Source organism: Saimiri boliviensis, chromosome X, assembly GCF_048565385.1.
Source record: "Saimiri boliviensis isolate mSaiBol1 chromosome X, mSaiBol1.pri, whole genome shotgun sequence".
NCBI classification, from domain to species: Eukaryota; Metazoa; Chordata; class Mammalia; order Primates; family Cebidae; genus Saimiri; species Saimiri boliviensis.
The window spans coordinates 101,556,884-101,580,164 of record NC_133470.1 but is presented as its reverse complement, the minus strand read 5'-3'; the positions used below and the strand labels follow the sequence as shown (position 1 = coordinate 101,580,164).

The window sequence follows — 23,281 nt, the reverse complement described above, 5'->3', positions numbered from 1 at the left end:
ATAGTGCATCTGAATCAACAACTAGTGTTGTTGTTGTTACTGTTTTTCTGAACAAGCATAGCTGGTAGGTGATATTTGGGGATCTAACCCCAGGCAGTCTGCCTGCAGAATCTGAGCTCTGAACCATAATGCCACAACTGCCTATCCCACAACTTAGGTAAATTGACAGAATGCCTGGGAAAATTTGTGATTATACAAGATTATAAAAACAGAAATCAAGAAAACCCGACAATGTTTTTAATGGGTCAAACTTGTTTGTTACATCATATTACAGAAGCAATAGGGAGGGCAATGGAAGCAACCGCCACTCAGGCACGTGAAGACTTGTTGAAGACCCTTCCATGTGTCCCCGTCGGCACAGCTAATAGTGAATGAATGCTACAGTGAGAAATTTCAGCCAAAAGCTAAGAAACAGTCTTCTCTGAACAAACTTTGCTAAGACTTAGCTACCTCAACAGGGGTTCAAACTCAGCTAGCAGAGAAGCTACAGGGAGATTCTAACACCAAGAAAGCAGGTCCCTGCTGACAGAATACTACTGATCAAAGAAGAGGCTGTCATATGCCATCCTCTTGAAGACATCGTGATTCTACTCTTGTGGCAGGAGGTGCCTTCAGAGGTGGGGAGCTTAGAGGATAACAAATGGCTGCTGGACCTGAACATCCGTCTTTCCTGTCTGTGTCTCCCTGACTCAGCTATAAAATGAGCATGACAACACTAGGACTTCCATCACTGGAATTGTCATGAGAATTAAATGAAATGAATGACCGTTAGCTTGGGGCCTGGCACATGCAAGCGTTCAACAAAAAGTAGAATTAATATAATTCAGAGCAGGGATGTGATCCATTCCTGCAAACCTTCTCACATGTTATGGACTCACACCCGCCAAATGCAAACGCTGTCACATACCTCCCTTGAATGTCCACTCAGTACTGGGGTTTTAGGATACAAAGGAGAATAAGTTAAATGTGGCTCACGACCTCCTATGGGCAACAGATATATGACTCACCCATTTGGCTTCAAGTGCATGCCCTTTTTGGATACACGGCCAAATTTACCCTCAAATTAGGGGGTTTCGTACCTATTTTAAATATCAAAAGAAATCTGCTGCAGAAAGCACGTGGGAAAACTTGGGGACAGGGAGATGCAGGTGAGTGGGAGGGTGGAGAGGGAGGTACAGCCCCCATAGCCTTCTCTGTCAATAACTTCCCGCTTTGGACTGACAAGAGAGTTTGGGGCTTAGGTCGATGCCAGCCTAGTTTTCAGGGGCTTGTTGGGGACTCGGGACACATCCCCCAGCTGGATGCACACACACACACACACACACACACACACACACACACACACACACACACACACAAGATGGAGCCACCTCCATGGGCAGTGCCTGCTTAAGTCTCCACAGCTCCTTTCCAGGGGTGAGAAGAGCTCCTATTGGAAGGTTTCTGGGGTGGGAGGTAAGGGGACACACAGAGGAATACCCAGTGGGAGCCCCTGCTGCTGTGGGCCCTGCCTCTGTGTGGGGTCTGCCTTCCTCTGGAAGAAGGCCAAAACCTGTCTCAGAAGCCTGAGCATGGTCCTGACTGGCCTGGGCACTGCTTGTGATAGATGAAGCACAAGGTCTTTTTGGTCGAGAATCCTCAGGTCACCACGTCTGCTTAGTGACTCACCTCCTCAGCCTCTGTGGTAGGGGACCCAATTATTACTGAGCAGTCCTTAAGAGAGCCAGGGTTCCTCTCTCTGAGCATATGCTCCTCAGGACCTGCCTCTACCACTGTCCAGCCAATGGGCATGCAGTGCGTGGGTGGGCAGGTTCCTGTGGCCAGTGAGAAGTGGTGGGTGGGAACACTGTGGCTCCTTCCATCAAGGCTGAGGGTGTCATTAGGATGGCCTGGGGAAAATGGCTTGGGGGCTTGGGTTCTGCGTGTACTCGAAGGGTACAGGGGCTCTTCTGTGGGATTCCCTGGGAGGACCGGTGTCTGAAACACAGTGTGCGACCGAAAAATCCAGCTCTTACCCTTGTGTTTATGGTGCTTAACATAAGGACTAACCACATAGCAGGTGGTCAATAGTTACTCCTCAGCAGGGATCATATGTACGTGTGCGTGTGTGTGTGTGTGTGTGTGTGTGTGTGTGTTCATGTGCGTATGTAACATTTTAGAGATGACAAGTCTTTCTCTTTTGTATTACGATATAAAATATTATATTACAAATTATTATATTATGATACAAAACAGGACTTGCCATCCCTAAAATGTTAACAATTATGGTTCATAATTATAATTTATCACAGAATTATTTGAACATCATTGCTACCACTTATTCATTGCTTACCTAACGATGCCAGTCATTCTGCTATATGTATTACATTTATTCATTCACTTAATGAATATTTGTTTAGTACTGACTATGAGGCAGACACTGTTCTTGGCAAGTATTAATCAGTGAATAAAAGACGCAAGTATCTTGGCCCTGTGGAGGTAATTTTCTCACAAAAGGAGAGTAAGGGAGAAAACAAAACTAAAAAATAACAAAACACATGATATATTAGGAGGCAATAAATGCTATGGAAAAATTTAGCAAGGCAAGGGGGATCCACAGTGCTGGGGAGGGGCATTGGCTGGCGTTTTACATTAGGATGGTCAGAGTAGGCTTCATTGGAGGGCAATAGTCGAACAAATATTGAGGAAGATGTTGGAGTTAGCCAGCAGCTATTTCAGGAGGAGTTCTCCAGGCAAAGGGAGCAGCCTGTGGCCTGTGTGAAGATTGTGTGGCAAGAGTATGCCTGATGTGTTCAAGGGAAAACTTAGTGGTTGGAGCAGAGGAAGTGAGAGCAAGAACAAGAAATGTAATCAGAGAGGTAATAGACTTTCAGGTAATAGACTTGTGAGGCCTTGTAGGGCAGTGAAAGTTCTTTGGCTTTTACTGTCCATGATGTGTGAAGTCTGTGAAGGGTTTGGAGCCTTCCAGGGAGGGATACCTCCAGCTGCTTGGTTATGAACAGGCTGGAAGGGGCCAAAGCATGAAGCAGGAAGAACAGTTAAGAGGGTCCTGCTGTAATCCATAGTTGCCATGGATGAAACCTGATTGTCCTTCCTCTCCTGCAGAGAAAACAGGCAAGAGAGCTGCAAAAGATAATCATCTGATGGAGGAGATGGGCAAGGAGGGACTCAAGAACCAGGTGGGAGCAATGCTGGGGCATCAAGGGGAGATTTGCAAAGAGGGAGACAGGAGTGCCCTGAGCGGTGGGCTGGAATTGTGTTCACTGCACTTCGGGGATTACTGTGGGAAGGGGCTCATGGGAATGGATTAGGGCAGCTATAGGTCATGAAGAGAGCTTTGAGTGTGGCCTGTCCTTCAACAGACATCTGCATGAAACACATGAGACAAGGGAAAGAGGCAAAAGGAGAGGAAAGTGAGCACTGGATTTTGCCTTGGACCTTAACACTGGGCCCGCCCTCAGTAGAAGGTAGTGCCAGAAAGACCCTGATGGTCCAAGACTCCAGAGTCACCTCAGCATCAGGCTGGCACCCACAGCCCTACAACCACATGGATGCAGGTTCCAGGCCTGCCCAGTGCCAGGCCTGCCTCTGTGGGCTCATGTTTCAGGCTAATAACCGTGGACTGAGCCTCCCAGCCTGCCCAGTGCCAGGTAGAATTCTGCAGCCCCAGGTTCCAGGCCTGCCCCAACATCAGGCCAACCCCACTGGCCCCAGGCTCCAGACTGGCCATAGAAGCCCTGGGCTCTGGACCGGCACAGCACCAAGCTAGTTCCCACGGCCCTAGGCTTTAGGACCTCCTAAGTAGGAGGCTGTGGCCCCCAGTGTTAATCATCAGGCCTGTACCCACAGACCCAGCTTCTAGGCCAGCCCCTGAAGATACAAGATCCAGGCCCACCCAGTACCAAGCTAGCCCCTGTGACTCTAGGCTTTAGGATGGCCTCAGTGCCAAGTCAGTACCCCTGGCTTCACACACCTGGTGTGCATCTGTAAACACAGACTCCAGCCCCATCTAGTGACGAGTCAGTCCCTGCAGCATCACACTTCATACCGGTCCCTATGGCCTTACACTCCAGTGGACCTAGAGTCCAGTCCTGCTCGAGCAGACCCAGTGTCCATATCTGTCCCAGTAGAGACCAGCATTGGACCAGCCCCCATGAAACTAGGCTTCAAGACTGCTCCTGTGTACCTAAGCCCCAGACCAGACTCTAAGATCCCAGGACTTAGGCCAGCTCTCACAGACCTAGCCTCCAGTCTAGCACCTGCATACCCAGCTTCCAGGCAGGCACCACTGGACATAGGCTTCAGGCTGGTCCTCAGGGTCCCAGCCTCCAGACCAGCTCCAGGGGCTCCAGGCACCAAGCTAGTGCTGGCAATCTTGAAGTCCAGACCCAGCCGCTGCAGACCCAGACTTCATACTGGTCCCTAAACCAGGATGGTCCCATGTTCCAGTCCATTCCCCCCATATCTCAAGGCTGTAGAGGACTCAGAGTCCAGGACTACCCAAGAAGATCGTAGTACCAGACCAGACTTCATGGACTGAGGTTCCAAGACCACCAATGTAGATCCAGGCCCAGGCCAGTCCCTGTGAATTCAGGCTATAGGCCCATGTCACTAGTTTCAGGCACTAGGCCTGTTCTAACACGACACCAATCCCTTTGGACTGGGGCTTCAGGTACATCCCAGTGGACCTTCCCAGGTGTCAAGACCATTCCAGCACCTGGCCAGCCCCTGCAGAGTCAGACTCAAGGTCTAGTCCAGAACCAGGTCAGCTCTTGTGGACCCAAGCTTCAGAACAGCCCCTATGGCATATGAAGGTGCAGCAATACACCCAAGTCCCAGCAATGACGTCAAAGCAGGGGCAGGGTTGGGGGAGGGTTTTCTTGTCCTTCTTGACCAACCTAGTCACACATGGCAGGGCACTCACTTGCATTTTCCACAACTTGAAGAAGAGAGAGCATTCATCACACAATATGTGACCCAAAAACCATAAAGGAAGCAGGACAGCCAAGAGAATATTTAATAACAAAATAGAGGGCAGCTATTAATTCTAGAGAAGGGTAGAAGGTAGTACTTTATTCTGTGAAGCCAAGAGCAAATGGGCAGCAATCCTCTCCAACTCAGGGGTAAAAGCAGCAGCAGGACACAGAAGGCTCCAGTATGTTTCTATCTTTTGAAGGTACTGCTGTAACAGAGAATAATAGGACACGTATGAAGCAGAGAATTATTCCTCGTCTTCGATCCAGTATTAAGTTGAACAACAGGGGCAGCTGTCAATTTCTGTATCTGGATTTTTCTCAGCACCACTGCCAGACACACCTGTTTTATGCAGCTAGTTTGAAAATGAAAAAAACTATCCTGAATCTACCCTGGTAGTGAGTTTTGCCTTTGGGTCAGGACTTTTTTTTCTGCAACATATTTGCTGATGTGTTATTGTTTCACCACTAGGCCTTGTGTTAGTCTGTTTTGCATTGCTATAATGCGGTACCTGAGGCTGGGTAATTGGTAAAGGCAAGAGGCTTATTTGGCTCATGGTTCTGAAGACCGTACAAGCATGGCACCAGCGTCTGCTCAGCTTCTGGTGAGGCCTCAGGAAGATTTTACTTGTGGTAGAAGGTGAAGGGGGAGCAGGCATGTCACATGGCAAGAGAGGGAGCAAGATCATTGTCAGGTTCTTTTAAACAATCAACTCTCACATGAACTAATAGAGTGAGAACTCACTTATTACTGAGAAGACAGTATCAAGCCATTCATGAAGGATCTTCCCCCATGACCCAAACACTTCCCACCAGGTCCCACATCCAGCATTGGGGATCACATTTCAACATGAGATTTGGAGAAGACAAACATCCAGACTATACCAGGCCTCTTCTATAGATGAACTACTCTACTGGCCTTTCTTTCAATCCCCTACAGCCCTTGCCCCACCACTGTGATATTAAAAGTTCACAAAAGTAGCCACATCCTATTAGTTCCCAAGCAATCCTAGCCTTCAATTATTTCCCTATTAGATGGTTCAGAGTGGGGATCTCCAATGAATAATCAGGTCATCCAGGACCGATCCAGCCACATTCCTCAACTGCCTGCCCAGTGGAGAACATCAGACTTCTTCATTTTCCCTCCTGGCCTCATGCTTTGGAGAACAATCAGGGCATTCCTCTCCCATCCAGCAGACTCGCCCGCATTGCCCTTGGGCTTGGCTTTTGGCTCTGACACTGGAGCCTTCTGTTTGGACACAGATGTCCTGGCCTTGTGGGTACACTGGATGCCACAAATACATGAATGCCTGCCCCTGGGCCCAGCCCTACATCATCTCACATTCTCAGTTCCCCCCAGGAAGAGGATCAGAGGGGCAAACAGGACCCCAGACAGTAGCCAAGGGGGCTTGGTCACTTGCCACAACATTCCAAATATGACCTCATGAAGAGCAGACATTGAGTCTTACAAACAGGGTGACCAAACCCTCAGCGATTCAGTGGGACCAACAGGCTGGAACTTCTAAGGGTTTGCTCCCTGGGCCCTGAGACTGGGAGACAGTCTTGCTGCATGCTGTACCCCATGAACTCTCCTCTCATTGCCATGCTGATGGTGGCACACACAACAGTCACTATTGCCATCTGTTCCACTCAGCCACCTAGAAACCAAGCTGAACTTCGAGCCCTCAGCAGGCTCCCTCTGTGGCCGTCATGACAGCACACTCCCTCTCCCTGTCCACCAGAGTCCATCTGTAACAACCACAGCTGCTTTTCCACTCACAACACACCCTCCCACAGATATCAGGGGTCCTCTCGTTAACCAAATCTTCCTTTTTCCCCTACCCACACAAACACACACCAATTCATGCCACATACCTCCAGCACTCAGAAATTCAGAAGAGCTCTGTGCTCCAGGAAAGGCCTTCAGGACACCCTGACAATGGACTCCTGGCCTATTCCCTGGTCCCTTTTTACATCTGACACTGCAGTGGACCCCAGGCACAGATTCTCTGTGGGCAGTTAAAGGAGGAGCTTGCAGGAACAGGTGAGTGCTGAGTAGGAGCCAAGGTGTGCATGCAGGCTCAGACAGCAGGAATGCAACTCCCCTACCCAGGAAGCAGTATGGGTTATGGGTGCTGTCATTACCTCCAGGGCAAAGGTTAACTCAGAAAAACTGGATTGCCCAGAACTGTGGAGCTACAAGATGGCCTTCCCAGTTCCCAGAGACCAGCACTCAAGAGATTTATTTTCTCAAATTATGAACGTTAAAAATAAATGTCAGCCGGGTGTGGTGGCTCACGCCTGTAATCCCAACACTTTGGGAGGCCAAGGCAGGTGGATAACGAGGTTAGGAGTTTGAAACCAGCCTGGCCAACATGGTGAAATCCCTTCTCTACTAAAAATACAAAAATTAGCCGGGCATGGTGATGGGCGACTGTAATTACAGCTATTCTGGGGGCCGAGACAGGAGAATCACTTGAACCTGGGAAGCAGAGGTTGCAGTGAGCCAAGATCATGCCACTGCACTCCAGCCTGGGCAACAAGGGAAAAACTCGTCTAAAAAAAAAAAAATTGTCAAGGGACATGCAGCAAGAACCACAGTGTACACACCAGACATCATGGCTGGAAAGTGCTTCCACTTATGCTCTAGAAGTGTATTGAATGAAACTGTTCTGGAATGTCTTTTCTAAAGGTCTTTCCATGTGAGTGGAAAAGGTCTTTGCCATTTACCATGGCAAATCTGAGCACTGGTTAAAGCCGTTTTTGCTCAGATGTGATGTGAAGCCTCACCCCAGACCCTCTGTTGTGTTTCTGATACTCCTTTTCCCACTTCCCTCTTCTGTAGGCTTTTGCCCATGAAAATGCAGAGGGTAGACACCAGCCTGCGAGCTCAAAGTGTGGCTTGGGGGTTCAGCTCTTGGCTCCCCAGCTCTAGGAACATGGGCATGTCACTGTGCCCCTCTGCACCTGCCTCCCTCTCTGCCCCACGGGCACAGCAACGAATGAGGGGGAAGCAATGTTCACAGTGCCTGTCAACATTTGAAACTGGCAGACTCATCGCTCTTCCACTTCCTAGTTTCTCACTTTCTGTGACATTTCCAAGTGACAGCAACTCTCCACATTCATGCCACCTAGGAATCACTGCAGGTCCAATGTCAAATGTAATAAAATATCAGATCATATTATCCGGGAAATCACAGCAAAATGGTTAAAGCTGAGACTCTGCAGCCTTACTCCCTTCCTGGCCTCGTAGCCTTTCTTCTCTTTCCCTTATCAAAGCCTGAGGTACAGTGGTAGCTGTGTCTCTTGCTGAAAGCCTTAGCTATACCCTCCCAAGGGTCTTCAGATGTAGTTACAGGGAGTGACCAAGAGATGACGCTATTCCTGTTAGTGCAAGCCAGGTGAGCTGGGAAAAAAAGCATTTCACCCAACAGCTTTGACAAAATTAGCCTTCTGTAGTTGAACAAATCATAAGAATGAGATAAATGGGTTTTCAAAAGTTATACGAGGTGCTTGATCTTAAGCAAATAAGCACCTATGAGGTGGTTATGCGCTTTTGATTCCTACACACACTACAGCACAGATTTGCAAACAAGACTGGAGACCCAGATACCCTGAAAAGGCACAAGGTCCTTCTCAGGACTCAGTAAACACTGAGACACAGTCAACCCCATGCTTTAAGCGAGGCACCCTGCAGTTCAAGCAGGCTTTGAAGGGAGAAATCAGCGGGGCTCAAATCCTGGCTCTTCAGGTTATGAGCTGGGTGACATTGGGCAGGTCACTCACACTCTCTCTCCCCAGCTTCTGGTGGCTGCCAGCAGTCACTAGTGATCCTTGGCTTATATAGGCATCACTCCAATTGCTGCTTCCATTATCACAGGGCCTTCTCTCCTGTGTGTCTCTGTGTCTTTGTTCTTGTGAGAACAGCAGTCACATTAGATTCAGGGCCTACCCTAATCCAGTATGACCTCATTTAAATGTAACTAATTACATTTTAAAGACTCTATTTTCAAGTAAGGTCATATTCTGAGGTTGCAGGTGGACATTGACTTTGGGGTCACACTATTCAGTGCAGAGCAGTGCTTGACACATGGAAGTGGTCAGTAAACCAGTTCTAGTCTATTATTTTTATTACCTTTGAGTTTTACTTGTAGCTGTTCATAATACATCTTGGAGCCATCAAACAGGCATCTACCCTGCAGCCTGCCATGACGATCAAGTACAGCCATGCTTCTACAAGTGTCTGGTGCATAGGGAGGGCTGCATACATGGAATTGGCTGTAGTCATATGCAAAACAGAAGTGCCACTGTGAACGCTCCTGTCTGGGAAAACAACTGACGTTTATCCAGCCTTGTCTACATCTTGTTCACTTATTTGTTACCTGCCAGCTCTCAGTTGCAGAGAAGGAAAGGGGTAGCAGACACAGAAGGTTTAAGAAAAAGAAGAGAAAGGGCCGGGCACAGTGGCTTACGCTGGTAATCCCAGCACTTTGGGAGGCCAAGGTGGGCGGATCACGAAGTCAGGAGCTCGAGACCAGCCTGGCCAACACAGTGAAACCCGTCTCTACTAAAAATATAAAAATTAGCCCAGTGTGGTGGCGCATGCCTATAATCCCAGCTACTGGGGGGAGCTGAGGCAGGATAATTGCTTGAACCCAGGAGGCAGAAGTTGCAGTGAGCTGAGATCTCGCCACTGCATCCCATCCTGGGTGACAGAGTGAGACTCCATCTCAACGAAAAGAAAAGAGAGAGAGAGAGAAAAAAATAAAACAAAAACAGAAAATAGGGGGAACTCTACCCGGCAGCATTATTTTCTGGTTTTGGAAATGATAGCCATTGTCTGACTTTGATGGTTGTACTCCTGCTGAAATCAGCAGTGAGGCTTCCTAAAGCTCACAGCCTTCCTCTGCTGGTCCCCAGTTCTGTCTGTGTGTGCCTGAACCTTTGCCTTCCTGCAGCCACTGAAGCAAGCGACTTGTTGCTCTCTCTCCTCACAAATTCCTCCAGGAGGAACTTAAGGAGAAGAGTTTGGCCACATTCCTTTCCCCACTCCATTCCTTCCTGTGACTTCAACTTTTCTCCTGCCAGAGAGAAGGCCTTGGAATGATTTGTGCTATTTCCTGTCCCTGCTCCTGATAACTCCCTAAACCAGGCCCATTTATTCCCCACTCGTAAGTTCAGCCCTGCCAGTGAGGCTCTGGAGCCAGGCTTTCTTTGTAGTGGGAAGAATTTTGAATCCCAGCATTTCAAAGTGCAAAGTTAATGTGCATGCTGCTTCTTGCTTTTTTAAGTTTTTATCAGGTGGATATAAAGGGAAATGTACGTGTGCTTATCAAAGTTGGGTAGTGCATACATGGGAGTTTGTTATACTTTTGAATTTGGTGTGTATTTGAAATTCTCAATAATAAAATTTAAAATATTACCCCCTCCCTGACAAAGTACTATAATCCATTGCTTTTAAGCTCTTTTTATTTTTCAAATAAAATCTTAGGTGGAGCCCTAAAATGTAAAACAAATCAAAGGCAAGCTACTCCTACTAAAGCTGGGGAGGGGGTGATGACTTCTAACCTTCCATCCCCACCAGCAGAAAGGCACCCGAGCCACTTCTGTGGTCCTCTATGCTTGCCTGCTACTCAAAGTGTGGTCCAGGGACCAGCAGAACATAGTCATCTAGAAGCATGTGAGAAATGCAGACTCTGAGGTCCCACCGCAGACCTCCTGAACCAAGACCTGCATTTTGACAAGATCTCCCAGTGATTCGTGTATACATTAAAGTTTGAGAGGCATGGCCCTGTAGTAAGTCAGAGCTCTAGAGGCTGAACCTCACTGACATAAGTGAATTTTTATTTTACAAGTGAACTAAGTAAGACTCATAATGCTGTGCACAAAGCCGTACAACTTCTGAGTGGGAGAGCCAAGGCTAATAGCCAAGTTGCCTGGCTTTCACTTCATGGATTTCTGCCCTATTCCTGTTGATTACACCATGTGGCAGATCCTCTTCTGGTCCCAGAGGTCGGGATCACACTTTGTTTCTAGGACAAAGCCCCAGGTTTATCCCTGATGTTCACAACAGGGCCCCTCTCTCATGTTCCTGCATGTAAATCCATGACTTACTTCCTTATTGTCTTAGTCAGCTGAGGCTGCTATAACAAATTAGCATAGACTGAGAGGTTTAAACAACAAGCATTTCTCACAGTTCTGGAGGCTGGAAGCCCCAGATTAGAGTACGAGCATGGTTGTCCTCTGGTGAGAGACCGCCTCCTGGTTCATAGATGGCTGCTTCACCTTCTTGCTGAATTGTCACATGGTGGAGAGAGAAAAAAAGAAAGCTTTTTCATGTCTCTTCTTGTAATACTCTAATACCATTCATGGGGACTCCACTCTCACGACCCAACACAAACACCTCCCAAGGACCTCACCTCTTCATACCATCACATTGGGGGTTGGGATTTCAACACATGAATTTGGAGGGACACAAATATTTAGACTGTAGAATTTACCTAACACCAAGTTCCACTAGAATTGGGGTCAAACCTTTTCTCCACTCCTTATTTCCCTACTGTCAACACATTCCTCACTCCTGTCCTTGCTAAAAACTGTTTTTGATGAGTCTGACATCCTAAAGGGAAAATATCTAGGAAGATAGGCACTTGGCATCAGAAAGTCTCAAGACTGGTTGGAGTTCAAGGTTGGGATTTCAGTATCCAGAAAGGACTAATATGAGCAACGTGGAGACTGCTGTCCACTGGTCCTGCTTCTAGGTTAGAGTTCTCTTTGGACATATATAATCACCAACTTCTGCTTCTGCCAAAGCTGTGAGGCAGGGCAGCTACCAGCAACAACAGACATTTCAAACTTGTTCTTTCTCAAGACCATTTTAAAACATAGAAAATAGAATACTTTAAAATAGAAAGCCTTATTTTCTTGACTCCTGACCCCCAGAATTACTCACACTGAAGCCAGGAATGCTTCATGTAGCCTTTGTGTTGGGTCACACTGACTTGGGTGACAAAAGGAGCAGAGGTTCATGGTAGGTATGGTATGGCCCAACCCAGGACTGCAAGAGGATGCCTCTATAAATTCCTGGCACCCTGTGGCCAGCAGCAGACTGGCACTAAATATGTAACTGGGCTCCATGCACATCTGAAGTGCATCTACCAGCAGATGGGGTTGAGGAAGGAAGGAAACAAATCCCAGAACTTCTTACATCCTCCTAGGCATCATTCTATGAAATCTCAACATCTAAGTCATGATAACCTTGTCTCAGGACTCTCAGCATCCAGTGAACAGGAGAGGCTTGGAGGAGCCTCCAGCTAGTACCAGACATTTTTCCCAGAGTAAATGGGATGCAAGTGTGTATCAGGAGAGGAGCACACTATGTTACAAAATAACTTGAAGTTTTTTAGACATGATTTGGTGGAAATCAGTGATTTACATTAAAGAACTGCTTTGGCATTTCCAAAGCTCAAGTTCATGTATTTCTTCAATTGTGAAAGTAACAAAGAAGGCTGACAAAACATATATATAGGCCCAAACAACACGGAATCCATGAACACAAGATGCATTACATTGCTGAAAAGAAGGCTGTGGTTCTTAGGGTGGTGAGATTACCTAAAGTAGGTTATCACTAGTTACCTATTGCTGCCAATCAGCAGGAAAAAAAAAAAAAATCCTTCATCTGTCTGGTGAAGTTTTAAGAATTTGAGATAAATCCAAGGTGATCTCAAGTGTTCCTGCTAGATTTCCATACACAAGGCAGAGTGTGATTTCGGACATGAATGGCTTAGAGTTGTTTGTGTCCCTTAATGTCTGTATCAAGTTATTAGAACAACGTGGAAGCGACTGTTGAAACCTCTGTAGCCCTGGGTGAAGCTGAAGAACAATGATGCCTGAACAAGAATAATTTCTCCAGGCCTCTGTAAATTATGTGGGGCCACTAATATCCCAAGGCTGATGTGGGGAAGTAAGTGCTACTCTAGGGGGGAAAATTATTTCCTTACCACTTGACCACTTTCCAACAACTTCTAGGATTGAAAGACTTCTGGTTTCCATAGATCCTGGAAGAGATTTATGAAAAGAGATTTATGAAAATTTTCCATTATTGCAAAGCACCATAAATGTTTTGGATTATGGTTATCAGTTTTGAACTAGGGCCTTAGTAGGGAAAGTGATGTACCAAGGATAAGAAGAACAAGGGTCAGGAGTCTGAGAACAGGTTAGCTGGGTCCTGTGGCCTGGGTCTAACCCAGGCTGGAGTCAAGTTGCTGGTCAAGGCTGCAATTTTCATTTAAGGCTGAGTGTCCCCTTCAAAACTCACTGGTTGTTGACAAAATTCATTTCCTTGTGGTTTTAGGACTGAGGTCCCTGTTTTCTTACTGGCTGTCAGCCGGGGTCACTTTCAGCTCCTAGAGGTCACCCACAGTTCCTTGCCAAATTGCCTCCGTAGACATTCACAGCAGGGCTGTCTGCTTCCTTCTAGGTCAGCAGGAACAAGTCTCTCTGAACTTCATCTTCTTTTGAAGACTACTCTGGTTAGGTCAAGCCCACCTAGGATGATCTCCTTTTGATTAACTCAAAGTCAACTGATTAGTGACCCAATCACTGGAGTGACATCTCATATATTCACAGGTTTCTGTCCACACGCAAGAGGAGGGCATTATACAAGGTATGTGTATCAGGATCAGGGGCAGGAATCTTGGGCATTGTTTCAGAATTCTGACAACCCCACTGCTACAACCCAAATTTGGAAAGTTCTAAAAGCTAGACAAGGACAGATTGTTCCTTCCACCTAAGGCAACATAAAGAGCTAATGACCTGTCAGCAAGGTTCTCATTTGCATAATATCTCAATGCTTCTAGTAGGGGTCACCTCTAAGGACCTAGAGGGACAACTCTCAAAATGAGAAAAAGTCTTATCCTGGGTGGATTGGTAGCAGTTCCTCAATTAAAAAGGACACACAACAATTTATCTACCCAAACATTAACTAGAGTAAACAAGCCTGGATCCTGTCCTGTAAGCATTCAAGCATGAGCAACTATGGATACTGTACACTTCTATACTGTTGCCATAGTATCCTTGGTGAACTTTTAAAGAAACTGCTCATACCTCTTGGGCTCCTGTGACTAGTGCTGCTATGAACATGGACATGTAAATATTTCTTGAAGACCCAGTGCTATGGTCTGAAAGTGCCTCCCCCCAATTTGTCTGTTAAAACCTAATCACCAATGTGATAGTATGAAGAGGTGGGGCATTGGGATTAAGCCATAATGGTAAAACCCTCATGAATAAGATTAGGGCCCTTGTGAAAGAGCTTGGAGAGTTGATTCACTTCCTATCATTCCTTCTGTCATGTGAGGACACAGCATTTGTCCTTCCAGAGGTTGCACCAACAAGGTGCCACGGTAGAAGTAGAGACCAGGCCCTTTGTATCAGACATCAAATCCTGATACTTTCTTGAACTTAGGCTCCAGAACTATGAGAAATAAAGTTCTGTTATTTACAGATTACCCAGTCTCAGGCATTTTGTTACAGCAGCACAAACAGACTAAGACACCCTGCTTTTAATTATTTTGGCTATATATACAGAATTGGGATGCTGGATAACATGGTCATTCTGTTGTTAATTTTTTGAGAAATGTTCATACTCCATTTCCACAAAATGGAGCAGTTGCCCCATTTTTCAATCCTGCCAACGGAGCACAGGGTTCTAATTTCTCTTTATCAATACTTGTTATTTTCTGTCTTTAAAAAAATAGTAGCCATCTAGGCTGGGCATGGTGGTTCATGCCTGTAATCCCAGCACTTTGGGAGGCCAACACGGGCAGACAACTCGAGGCCAGGAGTTCAAGACCAGCCTGGACAACATGGTGAAATCCCATCTCTACTAAAATTACAAAAATTAGTCAGGCATGGTGGCACATGTCTATAATCCCAGCTTCTCGGGAGGCTGAGGCACCGGCTCTGTATAAAAAAAAAAAAAAAAAAAAAAAAAAAAAAGTAGACATTTAAATGGGTGTTACTCTCATAAGTCATTTTTGAAGTACTTTATAAAACTATTCATTTATACTGGACTGAAAATCGAAAAGCCTGGTTCTTTGTCACAGGTAGTTTGTGGAGAAGCATTGCTATCAAGTCTGGTACTGGGGAGTCTTGGAACAGACACTATGTAAAATATGTAAAATTTCAGGCACAGAAGAGCTTAGACAAAGTCAGAACCAAATTCTTGAGTCCCAGCACATTTGTGCTTCTTTCCAAACTACTGAATTCTGTGTTATCACCTTATTATGGCTAAACTTCTTAAAATAATGAACTTGAATCCATTCCACATTCACATGTTTTCTCAGTCCTAAACATTAAGGTCTTGATCTTCCCTGGTCTTCAGAATTGTTCCTGTTGTCATTCTATTGGCTCTGGAAGATGGTATATCTCTAAAACTCATCTGTGAGTACTGCAACTACCTGACTATTCTCACCATGGCTCTGCTGTGCCTGCTTGACACTATCTTCTTCCCTTCTGCCCCAGACCAGCAAATTTCTAAGACATTTAGAAAGGCAGGCAACAAAAATTTTCAATCTTAAATACTCATTTTCTATGTTTGTACTTAAAATTATGAGATCAATGACAGATATTGGTATTTGTTTCTTCAGCTATGGAGCAAGGTGCTAATGACCACGGTAGTCATGGGGGACTGTGCCTTTGACACAGTCTTTGGTACAACAGCAGTTGTCAGCACCAAGAGACGTGGATGACCACAGCGAGGGGAAGCTGGAGCTGAAGAGAACTGTTCTTCAGAGCACACATGAGAAATCCGTGAGGTACACCCAAAAGTACTTAGGAGGCATGAGGGAGGGGATTTGGGTCTTCATCAAAGCAGGTTCAGTCAGAAAAGCACTGATTTGAGTTTATTATTACTATGACCCTATCTTTATCTCTATGCTGGTGTCCTGATGAACACAGGTATATTAGATGGTTTCTGCATTGCTATAAAGAAATATCCAATACTGGGTAATTTATAAAGAAAGGCAGTTTAATTGGCTCACCGTTCTGCAAGCTGTACAGGAAGCATTGTGCTGGCATCTGCTTGGCTTCTGGGAAGGCCTCAGAGAGCTTTTATTCATGGTGGAAGATGAAGTGGGAGCAGGCATGTCACATGGCCAGGGCAGGAGCAAGAGAGAGATTTGTGGGGAGGGGTAGGCTCCATACACTTGTAAACAACCAGATCTCATGAGAACTAATTCATTATTGCAATGACAGCACCAAGCCATGAAGGGTCTACCCCATGACCCAAACACCTACCAAGCTCTACCTCCAACATTGGGGATTACAGTTCAACATGAGATTTGAAGGGGACATCATATATTCAAACTATATCCACAGGTTACATTCTAGGAGCCTAATTAATTAAAATATTTTAAGGAAGTCATGTTTCTTTTCTTATCTGCTCAGCTGCTAAAGTACTAGAAGGGTGCTTTAGGAAACAGACTTACGTCTCACAGGCTGTGAAGGTCTTTGTGGCACCATTAAGAATGCCTTTTTTCCTGCTCTGTGCGTTGTCTATTTACTCTGATGACTATTCCTTTTGCCATGCAAAAGCTCTTTAGTTTAACTAAGTCCCTACTACTTACCTTTGTTTTTATTGTGTTTGCTTTGGGGTTCTTGGTCATGAAATTATTGCCTAAGTCTATCTCTAGAAGGATTTTTCCAATGTTAACTTCTAGAATTTTTATAGAAAATCTTCACAATCTATACATCTGACAAAGGAATCTAATATCAAGAACCTACATCAAACTCAAACAAATCAGTAAGAAAGAAAACCAACCCAATCAAAAAGTGGGCTAAAGACTTGAACAGACAACTCTCAAAAGGAGATATACAAGTGGCCAGCAAACATTTGAAAAATGCTGAACATCACTAATGATCCAGGAAATGCAAATCAAAACCACAATCCAATACCCCCTTACTTCTGCAAGAATGGCCATAATAAAAAAAAAAAATTAAAAAGCAGATGTTGGCATGGATGTGGTGATCAGGGAGCACTTCTACACCACTGGTGGGAATGTAAACTAGTACAGCCTCTATGAAAACCAGTGTGGAGATTTCTTAAAAAACTCAAAGTAGAACTACCATCAATCCCACTACTGGGTATCTACCCAGAGGAAAATAAGGCATTATATGAAAAAGATACTTGCACATGCATGTTTATAGCAGCACAACTCGCAACTGCAAATTCATAGAACCAACCCAAATGCCCATCAATCAGCGAGTGGATACTGAAACTGTGGTACACACACACACACACACACACACACACACACACACACACAGACACACACACACAATGGAATACCGCTCAGCCATAAAAAGGAATGAATTAACGGCAGTTGCAGTGATGAGATCAGAGACTTTTATTCTAAGTGAATTAACTCAGGAATAGAAAAACAAACATTGTATGTTCTCACTGATATGTGGGAGCTAAGCTATGAGGACACAAAGGTATAAGAATGATGCAATGGACTCTGGGGACTTGGAGGGAAGAGTAGGAGGACACAAGGGATACAAGACTACAAATGGGGTGCAGTGTATACTGCTCGGGTGATGAGCATACCAAAATCTCACAAATCACCCTAAAAAACTTACTCATGTAACCAGCTACCACCTGTACCCGCAAAATTTGTGGAAAAATAAAAATAAAAAGAATGCCTTTTTTAAGGAAAACAACACACTATGAAAAACTTGAAGCACTCCAGCTTTTGATACAGCTTTTGTTTCTAAGGCCCCAGCAAAGCCCTACACCCAAGTTATCACCAACATGTACAGTCGTTCCTGTGTCTGAAACTTAGTAATTGGAGAGTAGGTAAGAAGCTAAAATGAACAAATTACCTGATGTATCTAGAAACCAAACCATCACAGAAGCTTTCTTCCCAAATCACTTCCCAAAAGTGTTCAGTTTGTGACTGAACACTTCAGCCACAAATAGTGCATGTGCTCAAATGTTTTGCTCAATATATTTTGAGTCTAGTTCCATATATTGCTGCTAAACATTTCCATAAGGTTGCAAAAGTTCATCTTTATCCACAGGTGATTGGAATTCAGTGACATCGCTGCTGCACTGCAGTGTGTGCAAAGATCAAGTCGAAGTAATAAATATGATATTCTTGACTATTTCCCTGTAAAACTGGGTTTCTAGCCTGGGCCCATGTCCTCACACTTGCTGAAACAAGTTCAAGTTCACCTTCTGCACCATTGCTGCCAGATAGAACTCCCTGTGACACAAGAAACATGTTTCTGCACTTTCTACGCCATAGCCACTCACCATATATGGCTCCTGAGCACATGAAGTGTGGCCGGAGCTGGGGAGGGCTGAAGACTTAGTTCTATTTGAGTTTCAATAGCCCCGTGTGGCAAGTGGCTACTTGTAGAGCAGGATACCACCTGGAAGGTGAGATGGCAGGAACAACATGAAAACATCCTCCATGCCACTGCAAAAATGTCTGCCTATACGTCTTTCTTAGAGGAAGACATGTTCAGCACGAACAGCATTACAAGTATGGTAGAAAAATCAAAGCTGCCACTGATACAGGTTATTACATTCCCTTCAACATGAAGATAAAATGCTTCTAGCACTTCCACTCTGCCTCATGGTCTCTCACTTGAGCTAATGCTCTGCATAGCTTCTCTTCAACCAGAAGGGGGCACAGACACCAGGCAAGAGCCTATGCTCAGTGATACAGAATGCTCTATAGCCCAGGAGACCATTCCATCCACTGAGCTGAGCTGATCAGACCTAACCAATGTCATATTTTCCTTCTTAAAGGGAGATGCCAGGATGAGGAGGGAACAAGTAAAAACTGCTTTTGCTGTTTCAGGGTTGTGAGAGGCACTACCAACCACCAAATTCAGCAACTCGAAGCTACCTTACCTGGCCTCAACTTCTTGGTTTCTGGCCCAGGTGGGGGACTTCTCTAGCTGCTGCTGCAATCTCTCCTCCTCTTTCTTCTTCAGCTATAAGGTCATGTTATCAAAGATGGCCCTGTAGAGACTGCTGAACCTGGCATCTGTGATGGTAGAACCTTCCAGCATGGCCCAGTTCCCATGAAGAACACTGGAGACTGTTTTTTTGACACACTGCATTCAGAAACAGACTACCAGTGGCCACCCACAGGCCTGCAGAGCACCAGGGAGGGTTCCTGGTGGTCCTGCAGCACCCACAGTCCCTGGGTCTTGGTGCTGGGATGACATATGCTGCCTATATACTAAGTTAGCTGTCTGAGAGCATCAAGCTGGAAAATGTAGATTATAGGAACATAGTTGCACAGAAATGCGATGTAGTTCACCTGACACCAGAACATGATCCTGGATATGAGAACCCTCTGGGGCTCCCCAGGGCCCATCTGCCCTTGCAGACTGGCCAGGTGACAGCAGTGCAGTTGATGGCCACTTCTGTACTCCCAGAGCCTAAGAGTGCAGTCCATGTAGGAGAACAAGAAACAGTTTGGGCTGAGTGGGCACCACAGAGATGTGGCTCACAAAATCTGTGTGCCCAAGGCAGAAGGGGACTCAATACTGTGAGGCGCCGTGGCCTAGCTGGCCTGGATCTTCTCATCCCAGTTGGCAGGGAAGATGAAGCAGTTATCAGGACACACAGTCACCTCTATCAACATTGACAGGTGTTCCAGGTCAAGTCTGCCACATCTGTGTGGCTCTAAAACCAAAAAGGAGTACACATCTCCAGATTTGTCGGCCACCAAGACCTTCTCCTCAGAGGCTGTAAGGTCAGGGCCATACACCTCCTCGCCATGGTCCTGACACTCAGACATTGCTATGGTTTTGTATGGAAAAGAATCAGATACTTGCAGTCATCTTTTAAAGCAAAATAGCCGCCAAACTTGGAGGTGGATGTCAGAATCATGCCACTCCCCAGGCCAAGGGCAGCCCACCCTCCCCTTTATTTTCTTGTGACGGTTCTGCAGCACTGCAGTCATAGATGAAGAGGATGTTGTCATCACTGTTTGCCGCAGAAGTGGCCAGGAAAAAGCTAAAGACTCCACAAGAAAACAATTAGAACTTATAAACAAATTGAGTAAATTTTCAGAATACAAAATCAACATACAAAACTCAGTATCACTTCTATAAGCCAACAATCTGAAAACAAAATCAAGAAAGTAATCCCACTTACAATTGCCAGAAGTGAAATAAAATACCTAGTGTTAAATATAACCAAAGTGAAAGATCACTACAATGAAAACTAAAATACTGATGCAAGACATTCAAGAAGACACAAAATAATAGAAAGATAGTCCATGTTCATAGATTAGAAGAATCAATATTTTTAAAATGTCAATACTAACCAAAGCAATCTACAGAATTCGATGCAATCAGTATCAAAATACTAATGCCATTAATCACAGAAATAGAAAAATAATCCTAACATTTATGTGGAATCACAAAAGACCCAGAATAGTCAAAAGTATCCTGGGCAAACAGAACAAAACTGGAGGCATCACATTACCTGACCTCAAATTATATTACAGAGCTGTAGTAATCAAAACAGCTGAACACTGTCATAAAAACAGAAATATAGAACAATGGAACAGAATAGAGAACCCAGAAACAAATCCACACACCTACAGTGAACTCGTTTTTAACAAAGATGCCAAGAACATACACTGGAGAACAGGGTCTCTTCAATAAACGGTGCTGGGAAAACCAGATACTCACATGCAGAAGGATGAAACTAGACCCTCATCTCTCACCATACACAAAAATCAAATCAAAATGGATTAAAAACTTAAATCTAAGACCTCAAATTATGAAACTACTGCAACATCAGGGAAACTCTCCAGGACATAGGACTGGGCAAAGATTTCTTGAGTAATACCTTGCAAGCACAGACAACCAAAGCAAATATGGGCAAATGAGATCACATTAAATTTAAAAGCTGCACAGAAAAGGAAACAATCAACAAAGTGAAGAGACAGCCCACAGAATAAGAAAAAAATATTTGCAAAGTACACATTTGACAAGGGATTAATAACTATAATATATAAGGAGCTCAAACAACTCAATAGGAAAAAAATATAATAATCTATATTTAAATGGACAAAATATCTGAATACATATTTTGTAAAAGAAGACATACAAATGGCAAACCGGTATATGAAAAGGTGCTCAACATCATTGATCATTGAGAAATGCAAATCAAAACTGCAATGAGATATCATCTCACTCCAGTTAGAATGGGTTTTATCCAAAAGATAGGCAATAACAAATGCTGAAGAGGATGTGGAGAAAAGGAAAGCCCTCGTACACTGTTGGTGGAAATTTAAATTCATAAAACCACTATGATGAATAGTTTGGAGTTTCCTTTAAAAAACTAAAAATAGGACTACCATAGGATCCACCAATCACACCCCTATGTGTATACTCAAATGAAAGGAAATCAGTATATTGAACAGATATCTGCACTCCCATGTTTATTGCAGCACTATTCGCAATGGCCAAGATTTGGAAGCAACCTACATGTCCATCAACAAATGAATGGACAAAGAAAATGTGGTGTATGTGCACAATGGAGTACTATTCAGCCATAAAAGAAATGAGACTCTTTCATTTGCAACAACATGGAAGGAACTGAAAATCATTATGTTAAGTGAAATAAGCCAGGCATAGAAAAGTCAAACTTTGCATGTTTTCACTCATTTGTGGGACCCAAAAATTAAAAACAATTGAACTCATGGAGTTGGAGAGTAAAATGATGGTTCCTGAGGCTGGGAAGGGTAGTCACAGGGGAGTGGGAATGGTTAATGGGTATAAAAATATAGTTAGAATGAATAAGGTCTAGTATTTGATAGCACAGCAAGGTGACTGCAGTCAACACAATTTATTGTACATTTCAAAATCACTAAAAGTATCATTGTATTGTCTGTAACACAAAGAAATGATGAATGCTTGAGGTAATGGATACTCCATTTACCCCGATGTGGTTATTATGCATTGTATGCTTGTATCAAAATATCTCATGTACTCTATAAATATATACACTCACTATGTACCCACAAAATTTTCAAATAAAAAAATTTAAAAATTTTTAGGGACAATATATAGGTAGTTATATACATTTTTGTATAGATACAGATAATTGATGAATACTAACTACCCAACTTTGTGTGATTTGCCTACGGTGTGACTGCATCATCTCTTGGGAATCATCAGGAGAGGAAGTATCTTCGAAGCTAGTCTGTAAGGTAGGACGTAGAAACTCTGGATTTTGGGGGAGAAAATGAAGCCCTTCCCTTCAACTGGAGGGGAAGTCCATGGTAAACTGTGTGGGTAAATAAAGAATTTTAGCTTGGTCCCAGCTACTTGGGCACAATTCTCTGAGAATTGGGCTCATGTTATTTGTGATGGTTTTTCTGATGTGTCACGTCAGGTAGTCTACAGTTTCCAGGTATTTAATCAAACACTAAATGCTGCTGTAAAGAGAGTTTTTAAATATAATTGAAGGCTTTAATCAGCTGACTATAGGTGAGGAAGATTATCCTGGTTAATTTGGGTTGACCTGATTTAATCTGTTGGAAAGCCTTAAAAACAGGATTGAGGTTTCCCCGAGAGAGAAGAAATTCCATCTATGGATTTCTGCTTCAGCCTGTGCCTATGAATTCCAGGTTGTCCAAGATTTTTCCTTCCTGACTGCCTGCCATACAGACTTGTTTAGCCAGACCCTACAATTGCCAATTTCATGCAACAAGCAGATAGATAGATAATAGATAGATAAATAGATAGATAGATATGTGGAGAAAGAGAGAGAGGTAAGATATAGATATAGATGATATAGATATCCTACCAATTCTGCTTCTGTAATTGAGTCCTTACTAACACACTCTGCAAAGGCAATTGAACTAGGGTGTTTCTACCGGTAAGATGCTAGAGCCCCAGAGGAGGGTTTGGAATTGTGTCTATACAAACCATAGGTGGGACATGATCTCCTTGATTGAAGTAGACCACTTAAAGGCAGTTGAATGTATGCTTGGAAAAATGAAAGCCAGCAGGGGCTTAGTAACTTGTAGAATTCTTAAACTGCTGGAAAGCAAGAGAAAAGATAGCCTCAGCAAATATACTGATGTTGCAGAGGTTGGAGAGAAGGCTTTGGCAAATGGAATGGAGATGAGCAAATCAGATTTGTTTAGATCAAGTGAGAGTAGGAACTGTCTGAAATAGAATACTTCTGTAGAAACACAAATGGCACTGGAATCCTGAAGGCCTCCACAGATTCTCACTGTAATCAGAATTAGTTTGTGAGGAGGATAGAA

At 44.3% G+C, this 23,281-nt stretch overlaps 1 long non-coding RNA gene and 1 pseudogene across 1 annotated transcript; both read right to left on the bottom strand.

Annotated features, from left to right (window-relative positions):
* Window positions 1-11,173: 11,173 nt before the first annotated feature.
* LOC141582758 (uncharacterized) lies at window positions 11,174-16,162 on the bottom strand. The gene is made up of 3 exons (XR_012515630.1): window positions 16,013-16,162; window positions 12,974-13,030; window positions 11,174-11,265 (listed from the first exon to the last, which is right to left on the bottom strand). It is a non-coding gene; the product is annotated as an uncharacterized LOC141582758 (long non-coding RNA).
* Window positions 16,163-18,868: 2,706 nt separating this feature from the next.
* On the bottom strand, window positions 18,869-22,951 carry LOC101036494 (tRNA (guanine-N(7)-)-methyltransferase non-catalytic subunit WDR4 pseudogene; annotated as a pseudogene).
* Window positions 22,952-23,281: the final 330 nt, after the last annotated feature.